The sequence below is a fragment of the Dendrobates tinctorius genome, unplaced genomic scaffold, assembly GCF_039654945.1.
Source record: "Dendrobates tinctorius isolate UK_male_01 unplaced genomic scaffold, ASM3965494v1 ptg000063l, whole genome shotgun sequence".
In the NCBI taxonomy this organism is placed as follows: domain Eukaryota; kingdom Metazoa; phylum Chordata; class Amphibia; order Anura; family Dendrobatidae; genus Dendrobates; species Dendrobates tinctorius.
In genome coordinates, this window is record NW_027361731.1 from 28803294 (window position 1) to 28821712 (window position 18419).

Below are 18419 nucleotides of genomic sequence, written 5' to 3' on the forward strand. Positions count from 1 at the left end.
TGTGACCCCCATAGACCAGCACACTGCTCTCCTGAAATACTCTGTGCTGCTGTCACCCTGCTCCTCCACAATATATCTCCCTCTGTGACCCCCATAGACCAGCACACTGCTCTCCTGAAATACTCTGTGCTGCTGTCACCCTGCTCCTCCACCATATATCTCCCTCTGTGACCTCCCACAGACCAGCACACTGCTCTTCTGAAATACTCTGTGCTGCTGTCACCCTGCTCCTCCACCATATATCTCCCTCTGTGACCCCCATAGACCAGCACACTGCTCACCTGAAATACTCTGTGCTTCTGTCACCCTGCTCCTCCACCATATATCTCCCTCTGTGACCCCCCATAGACCAGCACACTGCTCTCCTGAAATACTCTGTGCTGCTGTCACCCTGCTCCTCCACCATATATCTCCCTCTGTGACCCCCATAGACCAGCACACTGCTCTCCTGAAGTTGTCTGTGCTGCTGTCACCATGCTCCTCCACCATATATCTCCCTCTGTGACCCCCATAGATCAGCACACTGCTCTCCTGAAGTACTCTGTGCTGCTGTCACCCTGCTCCTCCACCATATATCTCCCTCTGTGACCCCCCATAGACCAGCACACTGCTCTTCTGAAATACTCTGTGCTGCTGTCACCTTGCTCCTCCACCATATATCTCCCTCTGTGACCCCCCATAGACAAGCACACTGCTCTCCTGAAATACTCTGTGCTGCTGTCACCCTGCTCCTCCACCATATATCTCCCTCTGTGACCCCCATAGACCAGCACACTGCTCTCCTGAAATACTCTGTGCTGCTGTCACCCTGCTCCTCCACCATATATCTCCCTCTGTGACTTGGTGTTGCTTCTCAGATATTCCAAATGGATGATGTTTAAAAGCCTCTTGGTGATGGCTGATGTGAGTATACTGTATATAGTTAATCTTTACATATATACCTAATCATGATATGTATTTAACCTTTGTATGTTAAAATATAAAAAAGTGTATGCAATCATACTATTCCTTCAATTTTGCACTTTGAAATAAAATTGCGTTGTATCGCAAGCAGTAGCCTTCTTTAAAGCCGTATCTGAACCTTAGTGTTAAAAACTTGGCAGTACACCAGCACACTGCTCACCTGAAATACTCTGTGCTTCTGTCACCCTGCTCCTCCACCATATATCTCCCTCTGTGACCCCCCATAGACCAGCACACTGCTCTCCTGAAATACTCTGTGCTGCTGTCACCCTGCTCCTCCACCATATATCTCCCTCTGTGACCCCCATAGACCAGCACACTGCTCTCCTGAAATACTCTGAGCTGCTGTCACCCTGCTCCTCCACCATATATCTCCCTCTGTGGCCCGCCATAGACCAGCACACTGCTCTCCTGAAATAATCTGTGCTGCTGTCACCCTGCTCCTCCACCATATATCTCCCTCTGTGACCTCCCACAGACCAGCACACTGCTCTTCTGAAATACTCTGTGCTGCTGTCACCCTTCTCCTCCACCATATATCTCCCTCTGTGACCCCCCATAGACCAGCACACTGCTCTCCTGAAATACTCTGTGCAGCTGTCACCCTGCTCCTCCACCATATATCTCCCTCTGTGACCCCCATAGACCAGCACACTGCTCTCCTGAAATACTCTGTGCTGCTGTCACCCTGCTCCCTCCACCATATATCTCCCTCTGTGACCCCCATAGACCAGCACACTGCTCTCCTGAAATACTCTGTAAAGCTGTCACCCTGCTCCTTCCACCATATACGCGGAGTAATAGATTGAAGTCTCCTGTCCTACAGTCTCCTCCGCCAGTAATGGCCGATAACAGGGAGTAATAGATTGTAGTCTCCTGTTCTACAGTCTCCTCCCCCAGTAATGGCAGATAACGGGGAGTAAGACAGTAGTCTCCTGTACTACAGTCTCCTCCCCCAGTAATGGCCGATAACGGGGAGTAATAGATTGTAGTCTCCTGTTCTACAGTCTCCTCCCCCAGTAATGGCCGACAACGGGGAGTAATAGATTGTAGTCTCCTGTCCTACAGTCTCCTCCCCCAGTAATGGACGATAATGGGGAGTAATAGATTGTAGTCTCCTGTCCTACAGTCTCCTCCCCCAGTAATGGCTGATAACAGGGAGTAATAGATTGTAGTCTCCTGTCCTACAGTCTCCTCCCCCAGTAATGGCTGATAACGGTGAGTAATAGATTGTAGTCTCCTGTCCTACAGTCTCCTCCCCCAGTAATGGCTGATAACAGGGAGTAATAGATTGTAGTCTCCTGTCCTACAGTCTCCTCCCCCAGTAATGGCTGATAACGGGGAGTAATAGATTGTAGTCTCCTGTCCTACAGTCTCCTCCCCCAGTAACGGCTGATAACGGGGAGTATTAGATTGTAGTCTCCTGTTTTACAGTCTCCTCCCCCAGTAATGGCTGATAACGGGGAGTAATAGATTGTAGTCTCCTGTCCTACAGTCTCCTCCCCCAGTAACGGCTGATAACGGGGAGTAATAGATTGTAGTCTCCTGTCCTACAGTCTCCTCCCCCAGTAATGGCTGATAACGGGGAGTAATAGATTGTAGTCTCCTGTCCTACAGTCTCCTCCCCCAGTAATGGCTGATAACGGGGAGTAATAGATTGTAGTCTCCTGTCCTACAGTCTCCTCCCCCAGTAACGGCTGATAACGGGGAGTATTAGATTGTAGTCTCCTGTTTTACAGTCTCCTCCCCCAGTAATGGCTGATAACGGGGAGTAATAGATTGTAGTCTCCTGTCCTACAGTCTCCTCCCCCAGTAACGGCTGATAACAGGGAGTAATAGATTGTAGTCTCCTGTCCTACAGTCTCCTCCCCCAGTAACGGCTGATAACGGGGAGTATTAGATTGTAGTCTCCTGTTTTACAGTCTCCTCCCCCAGCAATGGCTGATAACGGGGAGTAAAAGATTGTAGTCTCCTGTCCTACAGTCTCCTCCCCCAGTAATGGCTGATAACGGGGAGTAATAGATTGTAGTCTCCTGTCCTACAGTCTCCTCCCCCAGTAACGGCTGATAACGGGGAGTATTAGATTGTAGTCTCCTGTTTTACAGTCTCCTCCCCCAGTAATGGCTGATAACGGGGAGTAATAGATTGTAGTCTCCTGTCCTACAGTCTCCTCCCCCAGTAACGGCTGATAACGGGGAGTAATAGATTGTAGTCTCCTGTCCTACAGTCTCCTCCCCCAGTAATGGCTGATAACAGGGAGTAATAGATTGTAGTCTCCTGTCCTACAGTCTCCTCCCCCAGTAATAGCTGATAACGGGGAGTATTAGATTGTAGTCTCCTGTTTTACAGTCTCCTCCCCCAGTAATGGCTGATAACGGGGAGTAATAGATTGTAGTCTCCTGTTCTACAGTCTCCTCCCCCAGTAATGACTGATAACGGGGAGTAATAGATTGTAGGTCTTTTTTATTATTATAAAATCCTTCACGACGTTACAAAATAGAACACAACAGAACAAACATAGAACAAAAACTCCAATCAGAAACAATATGACAAAATCAGACACAAACACAAAGAAATAAACAAGAAATGGAAACAATAAGGGAAATTCTCGACCTACAAAACGGGAAAAGAAAATTAAATTAAAGAAACAAGAAATTAAAAAACTAAAAAAAAACAAAAAAGGAACAAAATTACAATAATTACACCAGCACCCCCTTAAAATAATAAATAAATAAAATCATGTAAAACCCCCGACCCAGCTCCATTCACACTATTATATACAACCCTGAACTACATTTACACCGTCCTATATACAATACTATATACAATATAAACATATGACACCAGTCCGAATATTGTACAAGACACCAGAACACACCTAATACCCTCTGGTCCCACTGCCTTACCTCACAGCCTCCCCCTTACACCGCCACATTCAGACTTACGACAAACCTAATTACAAACATAGTATACAAAATTAACAAAATTTATATATTTTTCCTTTTATTTTTCTTTTTTTTTTTTTTTTTTTTTTTTTAAACACTATATATAAAACACACATCTACTCTATCTATCCCACCACCCCTGATCCAGCTCTGGCCACAAAGTTCAGGATTTCTCCGAGCTAGGATCAGGCCCCAAAGTTTTTCCCCAGGCGGGGCCTGGACCAGGCCAGATCAGTCTCTTATCACCGCTGTTGAAAACCCCCCATCCCCCCAATCCCCCCACCCAACCTAACTAAGACCCTCTATTATACACAATATATACAATACATACATTACGCTATATACAATATATACATAAACCAACGTTACAGAACATAACCTACGTACTCACCACTTAAGGCTCAAGTTCGATGCTTGCAAACCTTCTATTCAGGAGACTGAAATTCAAAACAAAACTCTAGAGTGAAAAGGCATCAGCCCACCACCAGGATATAGGAGTACTAACGGACTAAGGCACCCCGAAGGAGAAACCCCTCCAGAGATGGGCCGCCCTCCGGGCACCCAGTCTTTCATACTCCAGAGAACGGACCTTCACTAGGGCACCTAGGATGCTGCTATAAACTTCGTCTACACGGAGGATTTTACTCTGCGTCGAAACTAAAACTCGTGCGTTCCACGTGAAGTACCTGACCACTGCGCTGACTATAAATAAAGTGACTCTGTCCCTTCTCCCGAGGTCTCCGAACGCTCCATAGGCCCACTCGGCATAGGACAGAGTAGCCAGCCGCGGCCAACCAATGGAAGCTCCCACCCTGTTGTACACCTCTGTATTAAAGGGACAATGAAGCAGGAAGTGCTCCATGCTTTCCAGCATATTAGCACAAGCCTCACGGGGGCAATTCCTGTCCTCGGAGCTCCTGTACTTCAGATTGTCCCTCACATACAACTTACCTTGGAAGCAGCGCCAAGTCAAGTCCCAGTACTTCTTGGGGATCCTATTAGAATTTAACAAACTCAACCCAACCTCTAGATCCCGACTTGGGCAGTCCTTGAGGACCAATGGACTCTGAAAATGCGAAAGCAAGACCCGCATGTCGAGGAGTTTCCTCAGGAGGGACCTCACCTCCCACATTCCCAGACCCCACCGGCGCATCATCTTCAGAACCGGGGTAACATAAGCCGGGAGATGCCCATGCGGTGTGCGAAGATCCTTCAATCTTCCCCCTGTCTCCCATTCCTGGAAGAAAGGCTGAAACCATCCCTTGCAGGAGAATACCCACGGAGGAGCCCTCTCTTTCCAGAGGTTTGCCACGTTGACCTTCAAAAAGGTGTTCACTAGGAACACCACGGGATTCACCATATTCAACCCCCCTAGTCTCCTCGTGCGGTAAGTGACCTCCCGCTTGACTAGGTTCAGTCTATTCCCCCATAACATCTGAAAGAACAGACTGTAGACCCGAGTCCAGAGAGGCTCTGGCAAGACACAGACGCTGCCCAGGTAGATTAGTAAGGGGAGCAGGAAAGCTTTGCACAGGCCAACCCTTTCCCTCAGGGTCAAAGACCAACCCTTCCATTGGTCCACTTTTTGAGCGACACCTTTGATTCTGCCTTCCCAGTTTTTCGTGGGGTAATCACCCTGACCAAATTCGATGCCTAGGACTTTGGCGTGTTCTTGGGGTTCGGGGAGGGTGTCCGGAAGATCAAACCCGGGATCCCCGCCTCCCAGCCAGAGACTCTCACACTTGTCCTGGTTGACCTTGGACCCGGAAGCCTCCGAGTAGCTCTCCACTTCTGACATCACCACCATCGCCTCCTCTTGCGAAGAAACAAAAATGGTGACATCGTCCGCGTAGGCCACTACCCTCAGGATAGCCTCTGGCGCCACCCCGCCCATCCCCACCCCCGCCAACGGTCCACACTCGATCCTTCTGAGGAAGGGATCGATCGCAAACGCGTACAGCAATGGGCTAAGAGGGCAGCCCTGACGGACACCAGATCCTACCCCGAAAGGTTGTCCAATCCACCCATTTACCAGAGGGAAAGTCTCAGCCCCAGCATATAAGGTCTTAAGCCAGTCCACAGACCCCACAGGCAGACCGTACCTCAAAAGAGTGGACCAGAGGTACTCGTGGTCAACCCGGTCAAAAGCCTTTGCCTGATCCAGGGTCAGCAGGAACCCCTTCCAAAGGCCCGCCCTGCCTTGCTCCACGGCCTCTCGGACACCCAGAACAGCACTGAAAGTGCTACGGCCAGGAACGCAACAGTTCTGAGCCTCTGAAAGCAGCCGCGGCGCAAACTTCACCAGCCTGTTGAAAAGTATCTTAGCCAAAACCTTCCTGTCCACATTGAGAAGTGCTATGGGACGCCAATTCTCAATGCGTGACGGATCCTTACCCTTTGACAAAATGATCAAAGCTGACCTCCTTAATGATCTCGGCAGGGTGCCCGAGGAGAGACACTCATTAAACACCTGAGTCAAGAGGGGAACCAAGGAGTCCCTAAAGGTCCTAAAGAACTCGGATGTTAAGCCATCCGGACCTGGTGATTTTTTGGGCCTGAGCCCATCGATCGCCAGTCTCACTTCCTCTTCTTTGATCGCTTCTGCCAAAACGTCCAGCGAGAGGTCAGCCCCTGGCTCCGGAACAGCTTCAGCCAGGAAAGCCGACATCCTGTCACGATCCAGTTCCCTCCTTCCCAAGAGGTGTGAGTAGTATGAACTGACGACCTCCAAGATCTCTGATCTGGACCTCTTCAAGGATCCCGTACTGTCCATCAGCCCCGTCACTATCTTACTATTCACTGACATCTTGCAGCTTCTGTAAGGGTCGGGCGAGTAGTACTTCCCGTAGTCCCTCTCAAAAACCAAAGATGCGTGCCTATCGTACTGACACCTCTTCAGCAAGGACTTCACACCGGAGATCTCCTCGCGGCTACCTCCAGTCGAGACAAGATGCTCGAGTCTCCTCCTCAGGCTCTGATACAGGCGATCCCTGTTCAGGCTTCTGAGGTTCGAGAGTTGCCGGAAGAATTTCGCCACCCGATGTTTGAACATCTCCCACCACTCTGACTTAGTGTTACTTAGGCCCAGCAGTGGTACCTGGCTCTGAAGAAAATCCTCAAAAGACCGTCTTACAGCTTCTTCCTCAAGGAGTGATGAATTCAGCTTCCAATAACCTCTTCCCATCCTAGGAGTCTCTGTAACGTTCAGAGAAAACATAATCAAACAGTGGTCGGAGAACTCCACCTCCACAACCGACAACGGCGAGGAGACGGCTTCCTCCTTCAAATAAAACCTATCTATCCTAGACCTGCACTGACTACCTCTAAAAAAGGTGAATCCCGTGCTGCCTGTGTTGTGCCGGATGTGGACATCCACTAGGCGTGCCTCACTTACTATCCTGTTTAGCGCGACGCAATCATAAGTCAGCCGGTCCCCAGAACCTCCTCTATCACAGGGTCTCGTGACGTTGTTGAAATCCCCTCCAAAGACCACCTGCCGACTTGAAAATAAGAAAGGTTTGATCTTCAAGAAGAGACATTTGCGGTCCCACTTGGATTGGGGACCGTAGATGTTAATGAGCCGAAGCTCCTGTCCCCCCATGGAGACATCTAGGATCAAGCATCTCCCCATTTCTAATTCAATTAATCGTCTGCATTCAACCGCTGCGGTCTTAAAAAGGACCGCCACACCGCTATACGGCTCGGCCGCAAGAGACCAGTAGGAGGGCCCATGCCTCCACTCCCTCCTTGCTTTATGCATGGTTGATAGGTCAGTCAACCTGGTCTCCTGCAAAAACAAAATGTCGGCATCAAGTTGGCCGAGAAAATGAAAGGCCGTGTACCTTGCCGCTTCTGACTTTATGCTGGCAACATTAATGGTTGCCAGCGTCAACGGTGTGGGTGCCGCCATCATGATTGATTGGATTAGATAGCCTTTTTCTTCCCACCCCCAACAGCTTCACCCTCTTCCTCAGACAATGATGAGCTTTTAGTGCGCTTAAGACACACAGACTCATCCATTCTCTCCTTACATACACTCTGGCCCTTGTCTGGTGGTCCCGAGGTAGTCCCCCCCCGAGGGCCCTTTAATTGCTCCCTGAGAAGAAGACTCAGTGACCCCCTGAGCCCCAACATCCCCGTCCGCTACCTCCGGCTCCGGGCCCCTGTCCTCCCCCTCTGCAGGGGAGTCCTGGAGGGCCCCGAACCGGTTGGAGAGATCCACCAGAGGGGGGGCGGCTGGACCTTCCAATGGCACCTGGATCAGGGCCAGAGAATCAGAGGGGTCGCACTCCAGAGCGGAGGCTCGAGACCCGGACCCACTCCTACCCTTGGTTGTTTTCCGGTTACCCTTTTTCCTTTGTTGTGACCATTCCCCCTCATCCAGACTGTCACTGGATGAGGGTTCCTGGGAGGACATGGCGTCTGCCTGCTCCTCCCTTTCAAGTCTCCTGACTTCCTCACTCAATTCGCTGTCTTTAGGATCCTCAGCTGCAAGTGAAGTACCTGGGTCAGGGTTTAGGGTCATTACTCCCTGCCCCCTGTTCCCATGGCGTTGCTCCTGCCGCCTGATGTTGGATGGCGGCAGCTTGCTCCTCACCGGTTCCCTGCCTCCTCCGCCCCTACTGGTCCCTTCACCGGCAAGATTAGTCCCGGCTTTCGCCTGTCCCGCACTCGCCGCTTTCAGGACTGCATTGGCAAAGGAACGCGGACAGCGACTGAATGGATGACCGAGGTCACCACACAAGTTACACCTAATCCTGCCACAGGTAGCAGCGAGATGGCCAAGGTCCCCACACAGTGCGCACTTCTGGGTGGTACACTGCGCACTGAAGTGTGTGGGGCTGCCGCACCTGTGACAGACCTTAGGCTGCCCCGGGTAGAAAATCAGGATCCTGTCCCTCCCCAAAAATGTAGAGGAAGGTATATGGGTAACAGTGTTTCCTGAAACCTTCAATTTCACCATGAAGGTCCAGGCCCCTGACCAGATACCATGGTCGTCGCGGGTCTTCTCAGGAATGCCGATGATGTCGCCATATCGACCAATCCAGGTGGAGATGTCCATGCAGGAAAGTGACTCGTTACTGGTCAAAACGGTCACCTTCCTGACCGAGTTCTGGCGGGATATTGCGACAGGGACGAAACCTTGCCATTCGGGGCGACCCCGAGCCAGCTCATGGCGAGACCGAAAAAGCTCAAGGCCCTCCGGTCTCACGAAGCTGACATCGAAGTAGGAGGTCCCATAGGGATGGATCAAGGCAAAGATGTCGTATGCCGCGAAGCCCATCCCCAGCAGGAGCTCAGCAACCTTTGACCGATCAGGACAGGCATCCTTGCTTACCCACTGGAGACGGGCCACGTTCCTACGGTTACTCCTCTGCCCCGGTGTCGGCAGAGACCAGACAGTCTCTGCCCCTCTATCTCGGAAGGCGGAAAGACCGTGTCTCTCTATCCAGAAAGACAGATCAACCTCCCTCCCCTCTATATTGATGGAACTCTCCCCTTTCTTCAGGGCGTCCAGGAAGCGCTGCTGCAAGTCACCGTCCTCGGGGCCACCAGACAAGGGCGCACTACTACCCCCAGCAGTGACAGCCCCCGAATAGCTAGGGGCTGAAGCCCTCGCCACCGCTGGGGGGGCAGTGGGACCACTACCTACTTCCCCTCCACCAACACCAGTGCTGCTCTCCTCATTCACTCCACCAATACTCCCATCATTTGCGGCACCACAACTCCAACTCCCATCATTCACTCCAGCAGTACTCTCATCATTTGCGGCACCACAACTCCTATCATTCACTCCACCACTTGTCCCATCATTCACTCCACCACTAATCCCATCATTCACTCCACCAATACTCCCAACGTTTGTGGCACCACAACTCCCATTATTCACTCTACTACTCCCATCATTCACCTCATTACCACTGTTCTCTGCACCTTCCACAGTCACGTCCATTCCCTCCTCCCTTGTGTCTGCAGTCTCTGCACTCACACCTGCTGGGTCGGGGGAGGGGTGCAGCACCACACCCGTTTTAATTAGCTCAGTGCTGACATTGTGCAGTTCTTTTGGAGCACTGTGCCCCTTATTGTCCTGGGCTGCCTGCCCTGTAGCCACAGACTTCGGGGTGCTGGTATCACATTTAGGGGCATGCTGCCCCCCCCCCCCCCCCGTCACGGCAGAGCGCACAGTGTTCCTTGCTGATGATGTTCCCTGCTTTTGCTGAGTAATTTTTTTTTTTCCCATGGCTCTGTCTCAGCTGCGTGCCTCCTCTCCTCTGTTGAGGCGCACTGCGCCCCTGTCACAACAGTGCGCCCCCCTTTTGCCGCACCATGCTCCTCGGCCCTGCCCCCCACAGCCCCAGCGTCGGCCGGCTCAGTTGCAGTGAGCAGGGATGGAGTCTGCCCACACCGTCCCCCTTTCGCAACGGCGTGGACATCCCCCCCGTTCTCCTCGGCCCCGGTGATAACCGGCTTAGCCGCAGCAGGCAGGGAGGGAAACTCCACGGTGTCCCATATGTCCGGCGCCGTGAGTACCTCCACAGCCTCACCCCCTGCACTGCTCCCCGCACAGACGGCAGCATTGCCGGACGTCCTCCTCCTCTCCCCACCTTGCCTATGCCCCAGACCCACTGCAGAGCCCATGCTTTTAGGTTTGGTGGGGTTTACACAGGAGGTGGTAGGTGTAACATCAGACATTGATACATATTTGTAACTCACCACCTCCTGTGTCGCCTTCTTGGTCTTCCTCCTCTTTTTGGTCTCCTCCGCTGGCTCGTCCTCCCCGAAGGAGAATCTCGTCAGGTCCACAGGAGACTCCAGCTCTCTGATCTCCCTCAACAGACCACACTCCTCCTCCGCTGACACTCCAGCATGGGTTGTCGGAGTCCTCTGCCATGCCGGGAGGCCGCTTCCTTGCTGGCTCTGCGACTCTTTCTCCCGGCTTGTTCCAGCACGAGAGACTCCAGCCACAACTTCATCGTCCTCCTCCTCCTCGCTTAGGACGCCGGCTGGCAGTTCTCCCGAGGTATTTAACCCCTTCATTTCAGAGAACCGCCGCTGGTTCTTAAACCTCTCCAGGAAGGGACCTGCGCTTTTCTCAATCGCCTACCGGAGGAGCACTAACCGGACCACCTCATCTCTGAGGGCTTTAAACCTCTGGGAGGTCGCGGGTCTTTCCTTGTTAGAGGCACGGGTGTTCAGGATCCGTGCCTCCCGCAGCTGCTCCTTCAGCCCGGTCAGTACTTTGCCGGCGTCCTCGTACTCTCTCAACATGGCGACCACTCTGGAGGAGAAGGAGCTCGTGGACTCGCTGGAGGTCATCTCGCCCCATGATGTTGCTGGGCTCTTCTTCCTGGGGCCTGGGGTGCCCCTGTCTCCCTCTCTGGGCGGACGATGAGCCGTCTCGGGGTTGGAGTAGGTGGGTACGGTCTTTCTCATCCGACCAGATCTCCTCACGCCCTCCTGGGCCGGTTGCTGCTGCTCTCTGTCCCCCGCCGGCACAGACCGGGGAACAGAAGCCTGGGAAGCCATGCCTGGCTCCCAGGAAGCCTGCCTCTCCCTGGGGAGAAGAGAGGCAGACTCTGGGCCTCCTCCTGGAAGTCCTGGAGCTCACAAGACAGGTGCTGCTCTCAGCAGGGTGTGACTGATTGTAGTCTCCTGTCCTACAGTCTCCTCCCCAGTAATGGTTGATAACAGGGAGTAATAGATTGTAGTCTCCTGTTCTACAGTCTCCTCCCCCAGTAATGGCTGATGACGGGGAGTAATAGATTGTAGTCTCCTGTTCTACAGTCTCCTCCCCCAGTAATGGCTCATAACAGGGAATAATAGATTGTAGTCTCCTGTCATACAGTCTCCTCCTCCAGTAATGGCTGATAACGGGGAGTAATAGATTGTAGTCTCCTGTCCTACAGTCTCCTCCCCCAGTAATGGCTGATAACGGGGAGTAATAGATTGTAGTCTCCTGTCATACAGTCTCCTCCCCAGTAATGGCTCATAACAGGGAGTAATAGATTGTAGTCTCCTGTCCTACAGTCTCCTCCCCCAGTAATGGCTGATAACGGGGAGTAATAGATTGTAGTCTCCTGTCCTACAGTCTCCTCCCCCAGTAATGGCTGATAACGGGGAGTAATAGATTGTAGTCTCCTGTCCTACAGTCTCCTCCCCCAGTAATGGCTGATAACGGGGAGTAATAGATTGTAGGTCTTTTTTATTATTATAAAATCCTTCACGACGTTACAAATAAAACACAATAGAACAAACATAGAACAAAAACTCCAATCAGAAACAATATGACAAAATCAGACACAAACACAAAGAAATAAACAAGAAATGGAAACAATAAGGGAAATTCTCGACCTACAAAACGGGAAAAGAAAATTAAATTAAAGAAACAAGAAATTAAAAACTAAAAAAAAAACAAAAAAGGAACAAAATTACAATAATTACACCAGCACCCCCTTAAAATAATAAATAAATAAAATCATGTAAAACCCCCGACCCAGCTCCATTCACACTATTATATACAACCCTGAACTACATTAACACCGTCCTATATACAATACTATATACACTATATACAATATAAACATATGACACCAGTCCGAATATTGTACAAGACACACCTAATACCCTCTGGTCCCACTGCCTTACCTCACAGCCTCCCCCTTACACCGCCACATTCACACTTACGACAAACCTAATTACAAACATAGTATAGAAAATTAACAATATTTATATATTTTTTCCTTTTTTTTCCTTTTATTTATTTTTTTTTTTTTTATTTTTTCCTTTTTTTGGGATTTTTTTTTTTTTTTTTTTTTTTAACACTATATATAAAACACACATCTACTCTAACTATCCCACCACCCCTGATCCAGCTCTGGCCACAAAGTTCAGGATTTCTCCGAGCTAGGATCAGGCCCCAAAGTTTTTCCCCAGGCGGGGCCTGGACCAGGCCAGATCAGTCTCTTATCACCGCTGTTGAAAACCCCCCATCCCCCCAATCCCCCCACCCAACCTAACTAAGACCCTCTATTATACACAATATATACAATACACTATATACAATATATACATAAACCAACGTTACAGAACATAACCTACGTACTCACCACTTAAGGCTCAAGTTCGATGCTTGCAAACCTTCTATCCAGGAGACTGATATTCAAAACAAAACTCTAGAGTGAAAAGGCATCAGCCCACCACCAGGATATAGGAGTACTAACGGACTAAGGCACCCCGAAGGAGAAACCCCTCCAGAGATGGGCCGCCCTCCGGGCACCCAGTCTTTCATACTCCAGAGAACGGACCTTCACCAGGGCACCTAGGATGCTGCTATAAACTTCGTCTACACGGAGGATTTTACTCTGCGTCGAAACTAAAACTCGTGCGTTCCACGTGAAGTACCTGACCACTGCGCTGACTATAAATAAAGTGACTCTGTCCCTTCTCCCGAGGTCTCCGAACGCTCCATAGGCCCACTCGGCATAGGACAGAGTAGCCAGCCGCGGCCAACCAATGGAAGCTCCCACCCTGTTGTACACCTCTGTATTAAAGGGACAATGAAGCAGGAAGTGCTCCATGCTTTCCAGCATGTTAATACAAGCCTCACGGGGGCAATTCCTGTCCTCGGAGCTCCTGTACTTCAGATTGTCCCTCACATACAACTTACCTTGGAAGCAGCGCCAAGTCAAGTCCCAGTACTTCTTGGGGATCCTATTAGAATTTAACAAACTCAACCCAACCTCTAGATCCCGACTTGGGCAGTCCTTGAGGACCAATGGACTCTGAAAATGCGAAAGCAAGACCCGCATGTCGAGGAGTTTCCTCGGGAGGGACCTCACTTCCCACATTCCCAGACCCCACCGGCGCATCATCTTCAGAACCGGGGTAACATAAGCCGGGAGATGCCCATGCGGTGTGCGAAGATCCTTCAATCTTCCCCCTGTCTCCCATTCCTGGAAGAAAGGCTGAAACCATCCCTTGCAGGAGAATACCCACGGAGGAGCCCTCTCTTTCCAGAGGTTTGCCACGTTGACCTTCAAAAAGGTGTTCACTAGGAACACCACGGGGTTCACCATATTCAACCCCCCTAGTCTCCTCGTGCGGTAAGTGACCTCCCTCTTGACTAGGTTCAGTCTATTCCCCCATAACATCTGAAAGAACAGACTGTAGACCCGAGTCCAGAGAGGCTCTGGCAAGACACAGACGCTGCCCAGGTAGATTAGTAAGGGGAGCAGGAAAGCTTTGCACAGGCCAACCCTTTCCCTCAGGGTCAAAGACCAACCCTTCCATTGGTCCACTTTTTGAGCGACACCTTTGATTCTGCCTTCCCAGTTTTTCGTGGGGTAATCACCCTGGCCAAATTCGATGCCTAGGACTTTGGCGTGTTCTTGGGGTTCGGGGAGGGTGTCCGGAAGATCAAACCCGGGATCCCCGCCTCCCAGCCAGAGACTCTCACACTTGTCCTGGTTGACCTTGGACCCGGAAGCCTCCGAGTAGCTCTCCACTTCTGACATCACCACCATCGCCTCCTCTCGCGAAGAAACAAAAACGGTGACATCGTCCGCGTAGGCCACTACCCTCAGGATAGCCTCTGGCACCACCCCGCCCATCCCCACCCCCGCCAACGGTCCACACTCGATCCTTCTGAGGAAGGGATCGATCGCAAACGCGTACAGCAATGGGCTAAGAGGGCAGCCCTGACGGACACCAGATCCTACCCCGAAAGGTTGTCCAATCCACCCATTTACCAGAGGGAAAGTCTCAGCCCCAGCGTATAAGGTCTTAAGCCAGTCCACAAACCCCCCAGGCAGACCGTACCTCAAAAGAGTGGACCAGAGGTACTCGTGGTCAACCCGGTCAAAAGCCTTTGCCTGATCCAGGGTCAGCAGGAACCCCTTCCAAAGGCCCGCCCTGCCTTGCTCCACGGCCTCTCGGACACCCAGAACAGCACTGAAAGTGCTACGGCCAGGAACGCAACAGTTCTGAGCCTCTGAAAGGAGCCGCGGCGCAAACTTCACCAGCCTGTTGAAAAGTATCTTAGCCAAAACCTTCCTGTCCACATTGAGAAGTGCTATGGGACGCCAATTCTCAATGCGTGACGGATCCTTACCCTTTGACAAAATGATCAAAGCTGACCTCCTTAATGATCTCGGCAGGGTGCCCGAGGAGAGACACTCATTAAACACCTGAGTCAAGAGGGGGACCAAGGAGTCCCTAAAGGTCCTAAAGAACTCGGATGTTAAGCCATCCGGACCTGGTGATTTTTTGGGCCTGAGCCCATCGATCGCCAGTCTCACTTCCTCTTCTTTGATCTCTTCTGCCAAAACGTCCAGCGAGAGGTCAGCCCCTGGCTCCGGAACAGCTTCAGCCAGGAAAGCCGACATCCTGTCACGATCCAGTTCCCTCCTTCCCAAAAGGTGTGAGTAGTATGAACTGACGACCTCCAAGATCCCTGATCTGGACCTCTTCAGGGATCCCGTACTGTCCATCAGCCCCGTCACTATCTTACTATTCACTGACATCTTGCAGCTTCTGTAAGGGTCGGGCGAGTAGTACTTCCCGTAGTCCCTCTCAAAAACCAAAGATGCGTGCCTATCGTACTGACACCTCTTCAGCAAGGACTTCACACCGGAGATCTCCTCGCGGCTACCTCCAGTCGAGACAAGATGCTCGAGTCTCCTCCTCAGGCTCTGATACAGGCGATCCCTGTTCAGGCTTCTGAGGTTCGAGAGTTGCCGGAAGAATTTCGCCACCCGATGTTTGAACATCTCCCACCACTCTGACTTAGTGTTACTTAGGCCCAGCAGCGGTACCTGGCTCTGAAGAAAATCCTCAAAAGACTGTCTTACAGCTTCTTCCTCAAGGAGTGATGAATTCAGCTTCCAATAACCTCTTCCCATCCTAGGAGTCTCTGTAACGTTCAGAGAAAACATAATCAAACAGTGGTCGGAGAACTCCACCTCCACAACCGACAACGGCGAGGAGACGGCTTCCTCCTTCAAATAAAACCTATCTATCCTAGACCTGCACTGACTACCTCTAAAAAAGGTGAATCCCGTGCTGCCTGTGTTGTGCCGGATGTGGACATCCACTAGGCGTGCCTCACTTACTATCCTGTTTAGCGCGACGCAATCATAAGTCAGCCGGTCCCCAGAACCTCCTCTATCACAGGGTCTCGTGACGTTGTTGAAATCCCCTCCAAAGACCACCTGCCGACTTGAAAATAAGAAAGGTTTGATCTTCAAGAAGAGACATTTGCGGTCCCACTTGGATTGGGGACCGTAGATGTTAATGAGCCGAAGCTCCTGTCCCCCCATGGAGACATCTAGGATCAAGCATCTCCCCATTTCTAATTCAATTAATCGTCTGCATTCAACCGCTGCGGTCTTAAAAAGGACCGCCACCCCGCTATACGGCTCGGCCGCAAGAGACCAGTAGGAGGGCCCATGCCTCCACTCCCTCCTTGCTTTATGCATGGTTGATAGGTCAGTCAACCTGGTCTCCTGCAAAAACAAAATGTCGGCATCAAGTTGGCCGAGAAAATGAAAGGCCGTGAACCTTGCCGCTTCTGACTTTATGCTGGCAACATTAATGGTTGCCAGCGTCAACGGTGTGGGTGCCGCCATCATGATTGATTGGATTAGATAGCCTTTTTCTTCCCACCCCCAACAGCTTCACCCTCTTCCTCAGACAATGATGAGCTTTTAGTGCGCTTAAGACACACAGACTCATCCATTCTCTCCTTACATACACTCTGGCCCTTGTCTGGTGGTCCCGAGGTAGTTCCCCCCCCCAGAGGGCCCTTTAATTGCTCCCTGAGAAGAAGACTCAGCGACCCCCTGAGCCCCAACATCCTTGTCCGTAACCTCCGGCTCCGGGCTCCCGTCCTCCCCCTCTGCAGGGGAGTCCTGGAGGGCCCCGAACCGGTTGGAGAGATCCACCAGAGGGGGGGCGGCTGGACCTTCCAATGGCACCTGGATCAGGGCTAGAGAATCAGAGGGGTCGCACTCCAGAGCGGAGGCTCGAGACCCGGACCCACTCCTACCCTTGGTTGTTTTCCGGTTACCCTTTTTCCTTTGTTGTGACCATTCCCCCTCTCCCTCATCCAGACTGTCACCGGATGAGGGTTCCTGGGAGGACATGGCGTCCGCCTGCTCCTCCCTTTCAAGTCTCCTGACTTCCTCACTCAATTCACTGTCTTTAGGATCCTCAGCTGCAAGTGAAGTACCTGGGTCAGGGTTTAGGGTCATTACTCCCTGCCCCCTGTTCCCATGGCGTTGCTCCTGCCGCCTGATGTTGGATGGCGGCAGCTTGCTCCTCACCGGTTCCCTGCCTCCTCCGCCCCTACTGGTCCCTTCACCGGCAAGATTAGTCCCGGCTTTCGCCTGTCCCGCACTCGCCGCTTTCAGGACCGCATTGGCAAAGGAACGCGGACAGCGACTGAATGGATGACCGAGGTCACCACACAAGTTACACCTAATCCTGCCACAGGTAGCAGCGAGATGGCCAAGGTCCCCACACAGTGCGCATTTTTGGGTGGTACACTGCGCACTGAAGTGTGTGGGGCTGCCGCACCTGTGACAGACCTTAGGCTGCCCCTGGTAGAAAATCAGGATCCTGTCCCTCCCCAAAAATGTAGAGGAAGGTATATGGGTAACAGTGTTTCCTGAAACCTTCAATTTCACCATGAAGGTCCAGGCCCCTGACCAGATACCATGGTCGTCGCGGGTCTTCTCAGGAATGCCGACGATGTCGCCATATCGACCAATCCAGGTGGAGATGTCCATGCAGGAAAGTGACTCGTTACTGGTCAAAACGGTCACCTTCCTGACCGAGTTCTGGCGGGATATTGCGACAGGGACAAAACCTTGCCATTCGGGGCGACCACGAGCCAGCTCATGGCGAGACCAAAAAAGCTCAAGGCCCTCCGGTCTCACGAAGCTGACATCGAAGTAGGAGGTCCCATAGGGATGGATCAAGGCAAAGATGTCGTATGCCGCGAAGCCCATCCCCAGCAGGAGCTCAGCAACCTTTGACCGATCAGGACAGGCATCCTTGCTTACCCACTGGAGACGGGCCACGTTCCTACGGTTACTCCTCTGCCCCGGTGTCGGCAGAGACCAGACAGTCTCTGCCCCTCTATCTCGGAAGGCGGAAAGACCGTGTCTCTCTATCCAGAAAGACAGATCAACCTCCCTCCCCTCTACATTGATGGAACTCTCCCCTTTCTTCAGGGCGTCCAGGAAGCGCTGCTGCAAGTCACCATCCTCGGGGCCACCAGACAAGGGCGCACTACTACCCCCAGCAGTGACAGCTCCCGAATAGCTAGGGGCTGAAGCCCTCGCCACCACTGGGGGGGCAGTGGGACCACTACCTACTTCCCCTCCACCAACACCAGTGCTGCTCTCCTCATTCACTCCACCAATACTCCCATCATTTGCGGCACCACAACTCCCATCATTCACTCCACCACTATTCCCACCATTCACTCCACCAATACTCCCAACGTTT